Below are 16,768 nucleotides of genomic sequence, written 5' to 3' on the forward strand. Positions count from 1 at the left end.
GGGAATAGTGCCAACAGAGAGAATGCTATGGGGGCCCTGAGCTCTTCCCCTGAGAGCCCTAGGGCCAGAATCTAATACCAGCTCATCCTTCCTGATCCCAAGCTGACCAAAGGCCAATGGTGGAGCAACTGCAGACCCTCCTTCCCTGTCAAGACTCTACCTGGATAGTTTCAGAATGCAAGTGAATGGGACCTCAGAAACTCTTCACTGACAGCCTGGAGCCACTGTTTAGGGGATGCTGTACAGCTGTCTTTAACACATTGTTTCTCAAGAGAAGTGTTGATTCAATACAGAAAAGCCCATGGGGGAGCGCCACAGTCTAACTCTGGCTCAAGAATCTATCTGGGCTAATGCCGCATGTCACAAGCAACTTTCTGCCTGCTCTAGGTCGGATGTGATCCAGCAAATACGCCAGCTGCAATGTGGGAAATATGCATGGAAGAAACTCAAGAGCGGCCTCACATGAATAAACACAACTTAGTGGCTTGGTAGCCTTGATGAGCCACCTGGGGTACACTTAGTACATTCACAGTGGCCTTCAGACACACCTGGGGGCTAGAGTCAGGGGAGGATCACCCCCTCCTGGTACACTGCTCTTGTCTGTCCAAATGGTGCAGCCACTACCCGCAGTCCTGCAAAGGCAAATATAAGCGCTTACTTCAATTTTATTTTTAGGGTTCAAGTTGGGTAAAAATAATCTTCCATGAAACTGATCCTAAAGAAGATGACCTGCCATCCCTCCTATGAACACCAGAGGGTGTGCTCCTCCAGGAGATGGCTCAGCAGGCTTACCCCACCCTCAACCCCGCCCCCCACCAGTGGAACTAGGTCACCTTCAACACCTCCAGGAGAGGGCTGGTATCCTCCCTTCTCCCTGGGTTATTGGACATTCTGGTGTTCTTAAAGGCCAGTGGCCAGGCTGGGATTAAGAAATTATTTATGGGTCTTACCGTAAGTGTGTGTGTCAGCAGGGCACCATTGCTTTCTGATGGTACAAATTTCAAAATCCAAAAGGGAAAATTGACTTCGCTATCTTTCAGCCAGCTGTGCTGAGAATGCTATCCCAGGGGATAGGCAGACAGGTGTGAATGTCACGGGTTCCATAATGACAGATGGGAGGTATCTGTATAGTGCCACCTGAAAATCATCCCCACAGGCCAGAAGCAACCCAGATGAACAGAAGCCCCTCGGCACACTGGTTACTGGGAAGAGGAGTGCCTAGAGAAGGCCATCCCTGCCAGAAAATGGTAGCATCTTGGTGTCTCTAAAAGTGTCTCCAGGGAAACCAGTGTGGGACTTGGTGCCAAGCAGCAACAAAAATTAATGTCTAAGAAGGGACAGGAAAATCCCCAAACTTAAAGCCTTACCTTGTTGGCACTTTATCCAGCAGCCTTGTCTCTAACACTATCACTCAGCCATGCCAGAGTTAGCTGAGGTTCTCTGGGTTGAGATATTGGCCAGGCATGTCCAGGTCTCACCCATATCCAGGGCACCTGCCGAGAAGCTGGTATCTGCATCCAAAAATTGTCTGCTAACCTCAGGTCCCTCTCCACTCCAGGTACTTAGTAGCCTTGAACACAAAGGTCCAAGTGACTCCACTGCCCCCGTCCCTGACCTAGTTTCATTTCTGTTGCTATGGTTTAGAAAAAAAAATGACAAAGCAACTTAGGGGAGAAACACTTTTCTGCTGCTGTGATAAAACATCATAGCCCCCACCCCCCAAAAAAAACTTAGAAGGGAAAGAGTTTATTTTGGATTTATGGGTCCAGAGGAGTAAGAGTCCAAAGGCATGGCAGCAAACAGCAGGCTCTGTGACAGAAGCAGGGAACTTCATATCTCTAACCACATATGCAGAAAGCAGAGAAGGCAAATGGGGAATGAGGAAGGAGACCACCCCAGTGGCATACTTCCTCCAGCCAGGCTGCACCGCCCCATTACCATATCAAATATTCCAATACCTGCTCCTAAGAGGGACAGTTCTCACTCAAACCACCACAGACTGATATTAGATAGATAGATGAGAGATGACAGATAGATAGATACTAATAATATAGATAATAGATAAATACATAATGATAGCTAATTGTCAGATAGGTAGATGATAAAGATTAAATGACAGCTAGCTACATCAGTTGATTGATATTAGACAGATGCTAGATGGAAGTGTTAGTATTCAGGCATCTGTACTGGCCTGCCATTGGGTTCTGACAGGACACACCCTCAGCCATTAAGAGCACCACCCGTGCACATTCATTTTTAAAAGGGCCTTGCCCACCCCCACCCCCTCTCTCTGCTTCTCTGCCTGTCTCTCTGGAGCCTGCCCCTCCAGCCATTGCCTCTCTTTTCTCTTCTGCTGTTCCTGTCCCCAGAGGCCAGTCTCCTCCCCTCCCCCTTTCCCATTCCCTTTCCCCTAATTAAAAAACAAAACAAACAAACAAAAAAACCCAAATCCTCCACATGAGCTCTGTTGGGCTGCTATTATTATTATTATTATTATTATTATTATTATTATTACAACAAGAAGAAAGAAGTTTTATTATGTCTAGCCAGGCACAGGCACAGTAAACTAAATCTTTATCTCAGCTACTCTGGAGGCTGGGGCTGGAAACCAGCTGAATAGCAGAACAAGATCCCATCTCAAAAATAATACTAAGACTGGGGATATGATTGAGTTGGTAGAGTACTTACTTGCTTGTCATGAAGTCTTGGGTTTAACCTCCAGCACCACACAACTAGATGTGGTGGTGCAAGCTTGTGACCCCCAGCACTTGGGAGGTGAAGGATCAAGAGTTCAAACTCAACCCTCTGCTATCTAATAGCTTAGAGGACAGTCTACAATGCGTGATACATTGTTTCAAAAAATACTGCAAATAGAAAACAAAACAAAATACCCATTTTACAAGTCCATATTGAAAGTGTTACAGCTCGGATGAAAAGTTCCTGGCAGCTGGGAGCCAAGGAATACCACACAGTCACACAAGAGATTTACTGGGAGGGAAAAAACCAAGAGGGTGGCTGCCTCTGCTGTCATGAAAAACAGGGTTTATATAGAGTTTCTTAGGAAGGGAGTGGAACTTTCCAGGGTGGAGATTGGTGGGATTTCACATCCAGAGATTGGGCTTTTTACTCTATAGGGTGCAGGGAGTGTGTGTGCCCACATGGTACGGATCTCAAAGGGCATAGAAGATCCTTTCTTTTTTATTATTAAATTTTTACAGTCCAATCCCAGTTCCCTCTCCCTCCTCTCCTCCCACTTCCCTCCCCCTCACCTCCCATCTGCTCCTGAGAGAAAGTAAGGCCTCCCCTAGGAAGTCTAAGTCTGTCCCATCATCTCTTTGAGGCAGGGCCAAGGTACCTCTCCACCCCCACACCCTGTGTCTAGACTAAGCAAGGTATCTCTCCATATACCATGGGCTCCACTAAGTCAGTTTGTGCATTAGTGTTAGACCTTAGACCCACTGCCAGTGGCCTCATATATTGTCCCAGTCACACCATTGTCACCTATATTCAGGGAGTCCAGTTCAGTCTTATGCAGGTTCCCCATTTGTCAGACCAGAGTCAGTGATCTCTCACTAGCTCAGGTCAGTTGTTTCTGTGGGTTGTTTCCCCATCATGGTCTTGACTCCTTTGTCCAGATTATCACTCCTCCCTCACTTCCATTGTACTCCAGGAGCTTGGCCCATTGGTTAGTTGTGGATTTCTGCATCTGCTTCCATCTGTTTCTGGAAGAGGGTTCTAGCTTCTTTGGGGTTATGAATTGTAGGCTGGATATCTTTTGCTTTATGTCTGGTATCCACTTATGAGTGAGTGCATACTATATTTGTCTTTCTGGTTTTGTGTTACCTCACTCAGGATGGTTTTTTCTAGCTCTGTCCACTTGCCTGTGAATTTTAGGATGTCATTGTTTTTTTTCTGCTGAGTAGTACTCCATTGTGCAAATATACCACATTTTCTTTATCCATTCTTCAGTTGAGGGGCATCTAGGTTGTTTCCAAGATCTGGCTATTCCAAATAATTTTGTATGAACATAGTTGAGCAAATGTCCTTGTGTTGTGACTGTGCCTCCTTTGAGTATATATGCCCAACAGTGGTATTGCAGGGTCTTGTGGTAGGTTGATCCCTAATTTTCTGAGAAATCACATACAGCCAAAGTGGCTGTACAACTTTGTATTCCCACCAGCAATGGAGGAGTGTTCCCATTTCTCCACATTCTCTCCAGCATAAGGAATCTTTGGTGTTTTTGATCTTAGCCATTTTGATCGGTGTAAGATGGAATCTCAGAGTGGTTTTGATTTGCATTTCCCTGATGACTCAGGATGCTGAGCATTTCCTTAAGTGTCTTTCTGCCATTTGAGACTGTTCTGTTGAGAATTCCCTGTTTAGATCTGTACCCCATTTTTTTGAGACAGGGTTTCTCCGTATTGCTTTTGGAGGTTGTCCTGAAACTTGCTCTGTAGACCAGGCTGGCCTCAAACTCACAGAGATCTGCCTGTCTCTGCCTCCCAAGTGCTAGGATTAAAGGCACGAGACACCAACGTCCGGCTGTACCCCATTTTTTAATTTGATTATTTGGAAGTTTGATTTCTAGTTTCTTGAGATCTTTGTATATTTTGGAGAGCAGCCCTCTGTCAGAGGTGGGGCTAGTGAAGATCTTTTCCCATTCTGTAGGGAGCTGTTTTGTCTTGTTGACTCTGTCCTTTGCCTTACAGAAGCTTCTCAGTTTCAGGAGGTCCCATTTATTAATTGTCAATTAATAAGTTTAGAAGATCCTTTCTTAAAAGGTCAGAGACAAGAGGCTTAAGTCCCCAGAGGCTATGGAGAGAGAGTTGGTATTGAACCTGGATGGTATATTTCTTGGGGTTTGATGAGGCCGGTAAAGTTGTAACCCTACCCTAACAATAGGGGAACAAGAAGATGTAGGTTCCTAAAACTCTGTCAGGAATGAATAGGTGGCCCCAGTGTCCAGAAGGAGAGAGATGTATCACCCTGATACTGCTAATTGAGGCTCCTGGTGAGAGATGGCAGTGGTCAGGCCAAGGGAGCCCAGGCCTCCTCAGTTGTCCATGGCCAGAGCTAGGAGGTTAGCTGAAGGGCCACCTGGGCTTAATATCCCCATGCTGTGAGGGACATGGGGGCATACCCTTCTTGATGGCATCTTGAACATGGTCTGGGTAGTTATGAGGGATCAAACAGTCCTGGGCCTAGTGGCCCTCCTGAAACAGGAACTTGGGAGGCCAAGGCTGCCCAGGGCAGTTGCGAAGGCCAGTTGAAAGGCCTTTGCTAGCATCAGGTATTTTTGGTTTTGGACGTTTTTGTCTCTCTATGGTACATCTTAAAGGCCATTGCTAAGACTTCTGCCTGTGGAGTCAGGGGTCCTTTCTCTAGATATTTAAATTTGGCTCTAATATCAGGGAAAATCTGGGAGAAGTGGGTCATAAGGAGTTGTTTTGCATTTGGGGTCTCGGGATCCAGACTGGTATATTGTAAGAGACCATTTGTAAGGCAGTCTAGGAATTGAGATGGGTTTTCATGTTTGTCCTGAATGACCTCTTGGATTTTTTCATAACATCTCTTTAAGGGTGGCCAGCCAGCAGTCAAGTTACAAACTGGTTCCTGGCAAGGATGCCCCTGGGGTATTGTAATGGTCATTCAGGGTCCTGGTTACGGACTGCTTCAGCCCTGACTTGGTGGGCAACCTGTAACTGAGAAGGGAGAAAGGGAAACCGGAAAGGCTGGAGAGGAAGAAAAAGGACTGTGGGCTGAGGCTTGATAGAATGATGGAATTGGGGAAGAATCATCTGGTTTGGGCCTCACAGCTAGGAGAAGTTGTTTTTCCTTGGATGGCTTTTGTCATGTGGTCACTTTTATCAAGATAGGAATGAGGTCACATGGCAAAGTCCACCCTTTCCAACCCTAGCATAGATGGCTGTCCTTCACAGTGTGGGAACAGCAGCTAAGGTGGCAGCCAGCTACATGTTTCCTTTAAGATTACCTATATATAGATTTTAACTATCAATCCTAGTATTATGACTTTCAAATTAATCCCTTTGTTACAGATTTTACAGGGTTTTAATCATACCCAATATGCTTATAAATCTTGAGGTGCAGGAAGCTAATACAATAGTTTTACCAACCATGAGATAAGATTTATATCTTAGCAAGTTTTAGAGAGTTACCCCCAAACCAGAAGAGCATGAGATGAGTAGCAATAGTCCCTACTGGGAATACTCTGTCCTTTCGTGTTGTTTTTCACTCCTTTCTCTGTCACACAGCAGATGGCTCTCCTGACATGGGACAGAGGTTTTGGAAGAAACCTTTAAACAAGCATGCTTGAGTCTAGGGGAGGTGAGCCAAACCCTAACTCCAGAGCCAGATTTTAATTCAAGTGGGGCAGCATAAAACAACAATGCCACTCATACCTGAAAGACACCTAAAGCCCTGTAAAACTGAATCTAGTAAACTTTTGAGTCCTGGCTATAGGCAAAGGATGTTGCAGGAGGGAGCTGAGAGAAGCACCAGCCAATGAAGTGTGTGCTGGCCTACTCTCCTGCTAGGTCTCACTCCTAGCTCCCACTCTGCAACAAACTTACAGATCCATCTACAGTAACTCAAAAGACAGGACATTTACACAGTGTGTGTGTGTGTGTGTGTGTGTGTGTGTGTTGTGGAGACCAGACAAAAACAATCAGGGCTTGGAGCCGAGAAATAGGAAATGGGGAATCTCTTTCCGTTTCCCCAATGGTTCACAGTAGTTGTAAAGATCCAAAGTAATATCAATATCTAAGGTGCCATTAGGTGGCCCTTTGGATTGATTATCTAAGGGGTATTGAAGCCAAATTTGATTGCAAAAGTAAATAATAAATTTAGGGTCCTTCAGGTTGGGAGTCAGATGGAGAGACTGGAGGTTTTCTAAGAGTATCCCAAGGAGGAATGAGGGGACATGGAAGACATGTTCACATGGATGAGAGAAAAGGAAAATGTCACTGCAGCCTGTAGTGGTGGGCATCCCCAGGACTTAGGAAGGCCAGATGGGGACCAAGCTGTTTGGTGGGTTATCACCACACTCAATGAGGGTCAGGGGCTTAGCCTGGCTAAGCCCCCAGAGAGACTTGGTGCCTGGTACCAGGCCTTTCACAGAGATGAGAAGACAAAATAAATAAACTGAGCTCTAGGAGGAGGGGGTCACATCCACAGGAAAGGGTCAAGGAATGGGGGTCACAAAAGCCATGAGGGCCAAAAGGAGCAATGGGGTTATGGGCAGCTCTAGGGAAAGGTGGGAGAAGGGCAGGAAGGAACCCAATGGCCTGATTTTGCCTAAGGACTGCAGGATTGCAGTTCCAAGGGTGGAGGGATAGGGCCAGGTGAAGAGGGCCTGCTATGGCCTTAAAGACCGTGGCTGGTGGTACCTCCACCTCCAAGAGTACCAGAGGGGTGCTAGACACTCAACAGTCACTTCCTAGACTCAGGGAAACATTTACATTGACCAAAGGGAAACTTACCTAACTGCTGCTGGTGGGTGGGGTGCTGAGCAGTCCGTGATCAGGAAGGTGAGTCTGTTGCAGATGGGCTGGAGATGAGAGATAGGGTCCCAGTGAAGCACAGACCATGAGGGGAAACACAGGCACTAGGAGAGCCTATCGGAGTCACTACACCAAATGTAAGCATTACAGCTGGGATGGAAGAAGGGTGTCCTGGCAACCAGGAGCCAAGGAATACCACAAAGTCACATAGCACAACAAACCTCACACAAGAGATTTATTGGGAGGGAAATAAACCAGGAGAGTGGCTGCCTCTGCTCGGGCAAGAAACAGCAGCAAACTGAACAGGATACAGGGTTCATATAGAGTTTCTTGGGCAGTTAGAGTGCTCTGTGGCAGTTCTCAGGGGAGGGGCCTGTTCCCTCTTGTGGCACAAGGGAGTTACACAAACAGTTTTATTTCCCTACCACACGCCTATAAAGCATTATGGAGTAAATTTTGTCAGAGTTGAGGTTTGTGAACCTTCTGAGTCTTGTGACCGAATTTTGTTTTGCTGACAGTTGTCCATGTTGTGAGCATTGTCCTTCATACTTGTGTGGCTACATCACAATTCATGAATATTTTTTTCCTAGTGACAGGCTGTTTCTGAGTTTTGCTCTTATGAATGGTGCAGTTATAAGCATCAAATACATGCCTTTGGGTGTACACACACACACACACACACACACACACACACACACACACACACACACAGAGGACATTTTTATTGGGTGATATGCTGGCAAGGGATTGCTTGGTCCTGGGGGACACAATCACTCAGCTTTCCAGAAGGCACTGTGTGTTCCCAGGTGGCTGTACAATTTGTCTCTGACCTAAGAAGTCCAAGCAAAGCTGCAAAGCGCATCTTCAGCACGTGGCATTGTCAGCTCTCTGAGGTTTGTTAATCCGGCGGGGACAGCTCATGTCTGCAGCTGTTTCCTTGGCAACTAGTGAAACTGGAGACCTCCATTCTGGGGGCCCATGCATGCATGCAAGCCTCTGCCATTTCCACCAGATCTCTGGCTTTCATCTTCCAGGGGCTGCCTGTCATCTATCAATGTTGTCATCAAATGTTACTCTGTTACCAGTGTCTTTTTTCAGGATGTGAATTATCCTCTTGCTTTCTTTAAGAACTATTTTGACAAGTGAAAGCGTTTGGCTTGTGTTTGTCACTTACTGGTCTTTTGTTATAATTTGCTCTATTTGTATCTTATTTTGGAAATTCTCCCTGTCCTAGGTCATAGGAAGGCCCTTCTGTTGTCTGTCAGAGCTCTCCAGGCTTCCCTCCTGACATTTCCTTCCTTGGTCCTGGAGTTCATTTTGGTGGGTGGTGTGAAGTAGAGACCCCATATCTAGTTCTCCTCTCCAGCTCACTCTCAAAGAGACTTTCAGTTTCCCCTCCTGTCACTTGGGCTCTGTGTGCTGCTAGGTCTATCTCTGGAAACTTGGTCCTGTTTCCCAGGAGCCTTTAACCACATCTTCCTCTCACTGCCATCTTGGCTTTGTGAGGATTCTTAATGGCCACAGCAGATGCCCCGTCCATTACTAGAGGCCTACCCCTCTGTTAACTCCTCCACTGTAAATGGGGACAATGCTGGCCTTCCAAGCTGAGAGGTTGGAAAACACAAAGAGTAGTGACCCCAAGCATGTAGCTAGTGTTCTTGATCCCTAAAGTGGTACTTCCTTCACTGGGACTTTAACCTGTTAGGATATATACTAAATTTGGGCCTCAGCTCCCTGGAGACCTCAAATGTAGACCTTGTCTGTCCTCCAACAAGGAGCAATCAGAAGAGCTTCCAGGAAGACCTATCCAGTGTCAAGAACCTATGACTGTGTCTGCTAAGAATGCGTGATAGGAACCAGCAGAACAAGTCATCTGGGCCTGGGGAGGTAGGTGGGAGCTAAGCCCCAGCCACTCACCTCTGAGTCCCTCTAGAGAAAACACTGCCCTGCCCCAGAACTTTCAGCCACCCACAGGGGAAAGGGGTTCATAGCAGGAGCCACATGCAGTCTGCATGGGTAAAAATGGCCAGTCCAAACAGCACCACTTCTCAGGAAGGCTCTGTAGGAAAGCCATGAGGAGCATGGTGACTACCGGATGGAACACCTGTTTCAGACCCGTTCCACAGACAGACCCTCTGGGTCAGGACCACAATCAATGATGCTATCTCAGGCCCATGAGCTCATAGTACCCAGCTGTGGTCATGTGTGGTTCAAGCCCTGCGAGCCTGGAAAGGGCCAGTCTGAGGAGGGCTTGAACAGGAACCCTCAAACATCCCCATGGTGGAAGGGTTACAGGAAGTGGAGACAAGATCAAAAGGAGAGAGTTTACCCTGAGGCTTTCAGCCAAGCAAGGCTCCTTCCTCCAGGCTGTCTGCCCATCACGGATCGGATCGTCACAACATGTGCCTTCCCCTTCACAGTCCAGCCCGGCCCAGCCCAGATGTCACTGGACACTTGATTCCCGGCTTATAGCTAATGGCTAATTCTCCATCATTTCTCCCACTACACTCCTTTTTTAATTAATTGATTCATCCTTTTTACTCATTTATTCAATAAAATTCTAACACCAATGGTTTTCAGAGAGGCTGTCCAGACAGGCCCATCTGCCCACACCCACCCATGTGGGATGGGAAGGAGTGGCTCAGGAGTCTGAGGAGGGCAGCACAGGCCTAAGCTGGTCACATACAGCCAGGCCACCCAGGGACCAGTGAAAGTAGGGAAAGAAAGCCTGAGGATCAGTCCTTGCCCCTGGCCTGCCTAATACCTTAGTGATGCCTCTAAAAGCCCCCACAGCCACAGCTAGTATGTGCCAGACACTCCAGAAGGTTCTCCAGCACTCTGGGTCTTCAATCTCTCAGCCAGTGTCCCTCAGTACTAAGAGAAGGAGCCTCATGAAGTTACATGGGAAACTGGTGGTCAAAGATTGTGATTTCATGGTAGCCTCAGAATTCAGGAACTTCATCCAGGAGAAGAGCTCACCAGCCCTCCTGGCTCCACCTAGGGCCTCTCTCTCAACCTCCCTGGCACACTCCCTTCCTCCAGGATGCTCTCCCAAGGCCTCATGATTCTAGTTAAGCATGGCCATGACCAAGCTCTACCTCAGCCAAAAGCTCACTTGGCCAGACCTTCCTTCTTCAGTGATTCTGAGGCAGTCCACATCTGTTGGTACAGCCATCAGAAATTTTCTCTCTTTTCCATCCTCACACACCCTCCTCTACCTTCATCTGCTTACACCTTTGAGGTCCTTCCCTTCAAACGCCACTCTCAGGTACTATCACCCTCCTAGGTTTACTAGACTAAAAGGGACATAGGGTCTCCCTGGTAAATGCCCAGCTCAATCAATGATCTGTTACTGCCCAAGGATTCTCCCCCAACTCAGGACAACCAAAAGAAAGCACTTTATTGTCTCTGTATAACCTCACAAGCCAATAGGAACTCCATTTCTTTCCTGGCTACTAGGGTCTATATACCTAATCATGGACCCATTGTCAAACCCCTATATACAGGAGCAGAATGTAAACTACTAAATGCCCTTTCCTTCATCACAGCCTTCCAGACACAAATAGCCCTCACTAAGGCCCCAGACACAGCCCTTCCCAATCTTCAAAAGAATTTTCCCCTATATATAACAGAGAAGGAAGGAATAGCTCTAGGACTCCTGGGACAAAAACATGGTGGCACTTAGTAGTGCTGGCTTTCTTTTCTCAACAACTTGATAGCAGTGCCAAATGTTAGCCTCTGTGCCATAGGGCAGTGTCTGCCTGCCACTGACCAGGAGCCTAGCATGCTTGTATATGTATGACAGATGAACACACAACATAATGCCTATCAGTGCCTTGCCAGCCCTGCCTCACTCGGTCCGAGTCTTTTTAGGAAAACTAAACATTTCTATCCACAAATAAAATCTCCTCAACAGCACAACCCTCCTCCCTATAACAGGGCCCACTCCATATCAGTGCCCATAAGTTTGAGGGTACACTCAGGCAGTTCATGTAGATACAACAGACTCCCAACTCCCAAATTTGGAACAGTGGCAACCCCGGCCCAGAGTACAAAGAGCTCAGCCTGACTATCTAGCACATCTGCACAAAAGGCAGAGCCTACTGCTTTTACCAAAGCTCTTTCATCCTGTGAAATGTCAAAGACTGTGACACAGGCTCCAGGTATGCCTTTCCTCTGTGGTGACTGGAATGAGCAATGTCCTCTGTAGGTTCAGGCATTAACTTTTGGTCCCTCAGTTGGTGGTGCTGGTAGAGGAAGTGGTGCAGCCTTGCAGGAGGAAGTGCCCCGCTGGGGCAGCTTTGAGAGTTCATAGTCCTACCCAGCATCCAGTTGGCTCTCTCTGCTTTCCATCTGTGATTAAAGATGTGGCCTCCCCACTTCCTGCTATCATGCCTTCTCTGGTACTATGAACTCTCCCAGTGGAATTACAAGCCAAAGAAAACTCTTCTATAAGTTGCCTTGTTTACCCACCCTACACTCATGGGCAACAAACTGGAAGGGTAGAGGACACTTACTACCCTAGGGCTCATCCACTAAACACACTTCTCTTTGTCTACAGCAAACGGAGGCTGCTGTGTTAGTTACTCCTCTTGTTCTGACCAAATACCTGACGAGATGAGGCTTCAGAGATAAGTGTTCATTTTGGCTTGCAGTTTGAGGGATACAGTTCGTCATGGCAGTGAATGCATGCAGGCTGATGGCCTGAACAAGAGAGTGGGCAGGAAGGGGGGCTAAGCTATAAAACCTGAATTCCTTCCTCCATCTTCCAAGACAGTGCCACCAGCTGGGGACCAAGTGTTCAGACACAGGGGCCTGTGGGGGATACTTCACATTCAAATCCTAACAACCACCAAACTCCTGACCTACATTGTAGTTATCTACTGAAAGAGCCACCAAAAGCCCAAGTAGTAGAGGTACGGGGACCAGTGGAGCCAGTAAGAAAGGATGCCCTTTGCCCTCCAGCCCCAGAGGCCCTGACTATTCCCTCAGTCATTCTTTCTTGATGGAACAAGAAGACATAACAGAAGATGGAGTGATACAGAGGGGCCCTGGTTTTCCTTACTAGGGAGAACTAACCTTCCCGCTAGTCAAGAACAGGAAATCCTCACCAGATTGCAGAATTCCTCACACATAGACTATAGGTGTCCACAAAGGCTTCTGCCTCCCCTTCTCCATTGCCCAAACCTGTTTAAAACAAACAAACAAACAAACAAATAAAAACCTCTGTTCTTGATCCTGGCTCATAAATGGAGAGCTCTGGGAACTCACTCATATTTAGAAATTGCTTGCTATTGACTCCAGTATTCTCAAACATCCTTTGTTTGGGCTTTTCTTACTTGGCTCCATAGGACTGGTGTATATTTGCAGCCTGTGGAATCATTTTATCTGCTCGGACACTTCTACCATGTCCACCCTCTGGCTTGACCCTTCTGGCTTTGACACGGTCTCCTGGAATTCCCCTGCCTTTGTTACCTAACCTGCTCCACCCCTACTATAAAACCACTCAAAAAGCCATCCAAGCATCAAATAAATGAAAGAATTCTAGCTTCTCAGATTGCTGGACTGAGTCCCCACATCCCAGGCCAAAGAATGCATCGTTTACCTGGTTAATCTTTTGAATTGATTGCCCACTGATTCCACCTTCCCCATCCAGGTAACAGCCATAAAATTCTAATTCTCACTCTCTTTGACACATCCATTAGTACAGCTGGACCAATACTCTGGATTAAAATTAGCCCAGCTGGCTTCCATTTGTATGAAAGGCTGCTACCCTGGGCCTCTTCAAAAAACAAAACAAAACAAAAATAAACAAAAAACCTTCCATTGCAGCCAGGCAGTGGTAGCACACACCTTTAATCCCAGCGCTATGGAGGCAGAGGCAGGTGGATCTCTGTGAATTTGAGGCCAGCCTGGTCTACATAGCAAGTTCCAGAGCTACATAGTGGATCATTGTTTAATTTTTTTTGAATAATTAATTAAAGACCAATTTTTAAAAAACAAAACAAAACAAAACAAGATGAAAACAACTGCTACCAACACATGCAACACTAAGTGGGCAGCTTACAGCTTGGTGCTCCTAAACTGTCAGAAGGCCTAGCAAGAGGGAAAAGGTCAAAGGTGAAGCTTGTTACACAGGATTGAATGACCGTCTTTCTCTTCACAAATGGGAATTTTTCATCTGGTGTGTGATCTCCTTTCCTTCTAGGTTTCACGACCCTCCCCCCCAAAATAAGGCCACAGCAGCCACTTCCTTTGTAACTGCTGTAAATGTCTGCTCAGAGATAAGGGCAGGGAAGGTCAGAGAGAACAGGCAAGTACTGGGGCTGAGAACAGTTTTCAGAATTTACCTTTAGTTCTGACATAATCTCTAAGATTTCCTTGTTAATTTTCTATTTATTTTTAACATCTCTTTCTAACTTAGAACTTATTAACTTGTGAATTACCAGTTTTCTCAATTTTTTTTTTCTTTAGATGTGTTTAAAATCCAGCTAAAGCAAGCTAAGCAAGCTGCCTGTTTGTGATCTATAATCCTATTACCTAGGACACTCGTTTAGCAGGCACACACACAACAATTTAGAGGTATTAAATGTTCCCCGTAGAGAGAAGTACAAAGTCAAGTTATCTTTAGTTAGATGCCCCTCTTTTTCTTTTAAAACCCGTGCGATTTGAATTAGCAGTTATCAAGCATAAAACCCAGCTGGAGTACCAAATAATGATTTTTTTTTTTTCTCCAAAGTTTCCCCTCTCCTTTAAATTAGATGTTGGAGGAGGAGTCAGGGATGACTGCTAACAAATTAGCAAACCAAAATGCCCTCAGAGGTTGGAAACCATCTTAAAAATAAACCATAGTGGAGAAGCCAAAATGCCCAGAGAACAGACAACTTAAAACATATGTTCTGAAAGCACCTCCCCTCAAAAAAAAAAAAAAAATTCAACAAACAGGATCCTAACAGCCAGATTACAATAAACAATACATTGACCTTCCACCAAGCCACAGAAGGTCAGAGCTCGGGAAAGAACTCACACCCTGCTTCTGAAGAAGCCATGCTGGATTGGATGGTGGATACAAAGACTCCTGGTGCAGACCTGGGTGACTGGTTGAAAGTGGATTGTCCTTGAGGCCCTGAGTTTTAGTACCATAACAATCAATGTCAAAACACAGCTCTCACCTTAAATGGAATAAGTGATAGTTTATTCTGGAGCCAGAACCATGAATGACTACAGTTCAGGAGCACAGATCCTGGTTTCCTCAAGCTCTATGTTCCACCAAGGTAGCTATCTCATAACATTTTCATAGTAACAGAGCAAAGAAAGCTATAAGCCAAAATGCTGTTAAATACATTGGCTACGTGGTTGGGGTGATGGGTCAGTCGTCAAAGTGCTTGCCACTCTAGCCATAGTCCTGAGGATCCCCAGAACTCACGGAAACAACTGAGTGTGTCAGCTTACCTGTAGTTCCTGTGAAGGCAGAGATGGATCCCCAAAGCAAGCTGCCTAGATGGACTAGCTGTATAGGTTAGCTTTGGGTTCAGCAAGAAACCTCACCTAGTGAGTAAGGTGGAATGTAATAAAGACTTGGGCCAGCCAGGTGTTGTGGCACATGCCTTTAATCCTAGCACTTGGGAGGAAGGGGCAGGTAGATCTCTGTGAGTTCTAGGATAGGCTGGTCTACAGAGCTAGTTCCAGGATAGCCAGGGCTACACAGAGAAACCCTGTCTCAAAAAACTGAAAATAACAACAACAACAAAAAACTTTACCCATCAGCCTTGTGCTTCAATGGGCATGCTCACATGTACCCATATTCATGTGAACATGTGCACACACACATCACAGACACATGAAAAGAAAAAAAAACTCACAGTTGGAAACAGTTGATAGGCATACCATAGCGAAGCAAAGTCAGGAGGTCTCTGTTGAAGTCCCAGACACTCTCTGTCTTAATTTTTGGATTGGTAAAAGCTAGTGACTTGCTAAGAATACACTTTCAATGTTGGTGGTTTTTTTGTTTTGTTTTTGTTTTTGTTGTTGTTGTTTGTAGTATAATCACAAAGCTGTTGCGTTAGACATAGAGATGAGCAATGAATGACTTTCAAAGGGACTAAAAATAGCCCAAGATGATTTAGCTCTGGTCTGCCACATTTTAACTCTCAGTGATCACTAAGTTAAGTCTTTGGGCCTTGTAGAATCTAAAACATAGGTGTGCCTCCCACTTGGGTTAACTTTTGCTGAAAATGAATACCTATGTACCCTGACTACCCATATACCCTGAACGCACACACTCATGTACATCTCTCGTCTACAGCTCCATCCCAGACCCTATCACCTATCACTCAGTACCCAACAAGTAACAAAACAGTTGTTAAACATCAAATTTGGCCTACTCTTTCCCATCTTTTCTGATACCCCACCCCTACCACCTTATACTTATTATGAGGTATGGGTGGTGCAGGTCCTGGAGGAAATTGAGTGGGAGAAGGGCAAAACCTCCCTTGAGTCCATGGTTTCTGCTACTTTCCAGCCCCTGACCCTGGACCTGCATTCCACTTGCCTGGAACAGAAGGAGCAGAGCCAGAAGCTGGAGCCAGCCCTGATTCCACATGCACCACAGACACTTAGCCAGGGTGTTCCACCTCATACCTCAGGACCAGATTGTGAGGATGCAACACCTAGAGAGGGTCAGAGGGCAAGGAGTAGGGAGGAGAAATCTGAATGGAGGCAGTCTGGCATTTCCCGAAAATCAGTGAAGACTTCCATCTCAACATCCACCTACCTTCCTTCTTTCCTTCCTTCCTTCCTTTTCCTAAGATTTATATTATGTGTGTTCATGTTTTGCCTACATGTATATACATGCATCATGCATGTGCCTGGTGCCCACAGAAGCCAGAAGAGGGAGATGGATCCCCTGGAACTGAAGTTATGGATGGTTTCAAGCCACCATGTGGGTGCTGGGAACTGAACCCAAATCCTTTGCAACAGCAGCTCTTAAGAGCTGAGCCATCTGTCCAGCCTAAAACTTCTGTTTGTAAGGGAAGCTGTGTATTGAACCCAAGAACCATATATGCTAGACAAATGGTCCACCGCTGATCCCATCTTATCCTTGATATCCTATCTCTCTCAAAACCACTTCTCATGCTCGAAGTTGGAGCAATAAGATGAGCTGAGCCCATAAGGTGCAAAGTAGATGGCTCTGTGCTAGGTGCCATGGGAGGTGTCCCTGCATCCACAGGGACACAGAGAGCAGGGAG

Source organism: Cricetulus griseus, chromosome 2, assembly GCF_003668045.3.
Source record: "Cricetulus griseus strain 17A/GY chromosome 2, alternate assembly CriGri-PICRH-1.0, whole genome shotgun sequence".
In the NCBI taxonomy this organism is placed as follows: domain Eukaryota; kingdom Metazoa; phylum Chordata; class Mammalia; order Rodentia; family Cricetidae; genus Cricetulus; species Cricetulus griseus.